The sequence below is a fragment of the Arvicola amphibius genome, chromosome 13, assembly GCF_903992535.2.
Source record: "Arvicola amphibius chromosome 13, mArvAmp1.2, whole genome shotgun sequence".
In the NCBI taxonomy this organism is placed as follows: domain Eukaryota; kingdom Metazoa; phylum Chordata; class Mammalia; order Rodentia; family Cricetidae; genus Arvicola; species Arvicola amphibius.
The window spans coordinates 20,147,165-20,147,646 of NC_052059.1; the positions used below are offsets into that span (position 1 = coordinate 20,147,165).

Here is a 482-nt window from a genome sequence, read left to right on the forward strand (position 1 = left end):
TTGACTTCTTGGCCTTTTGGCTGTGATCAAGTGTATTATTTGTTCTTATCAATTTATCATGTGTTATGTCCTCGGTCCAAGGATAAAAACAAAACTTAAATGGTTTTTGGAGAAGGAAGATGGAATGGAGGATGTCCATTCCACTCATCGATCTGGCAATGTGATTTCTCCTCATATGGTACACAGCCTCGGTGACCTTAAAAACAAGCAAGTCAATAAAGGATGCAAAACAATTCTTTAGAACCAGTTTCACCATGGCTAAGCACAGAGTTCAGTTGTGTGCGGTGCATCCACAGCGTTGGGTACATCATCCTGGAGTTCTCAGATGCTATCCGGGCTAAACAATAGCTCTCTTCACTCTGTACCCAGCTGTTGGCCACTGCCCTTTGATATTCTTGTTATAAGGAGAAAGTTTCTTAAAAGGAAAGAAGATGGACTTTCAGTGATGAGCACTCCACCCTTCATTACCGCAGAAGGTTAAA

At 41.7% G+C, this 482-nt stretch overlaps 1 non-coding gene across 1 annotated transcript; it reads left to right on the forward strand.

The window, feature by feature from the left end:
* Positions 1-189, forward strand: LOC119800534. The gene has a single exon (XR_005283036.1). It is a non-coding gene; the product is annotated as a U2 spliceosomal RNA (small nuclear RNA).
* The last annotated feature ends 293 nt before the right edge of the window (positions 190-482 follow it).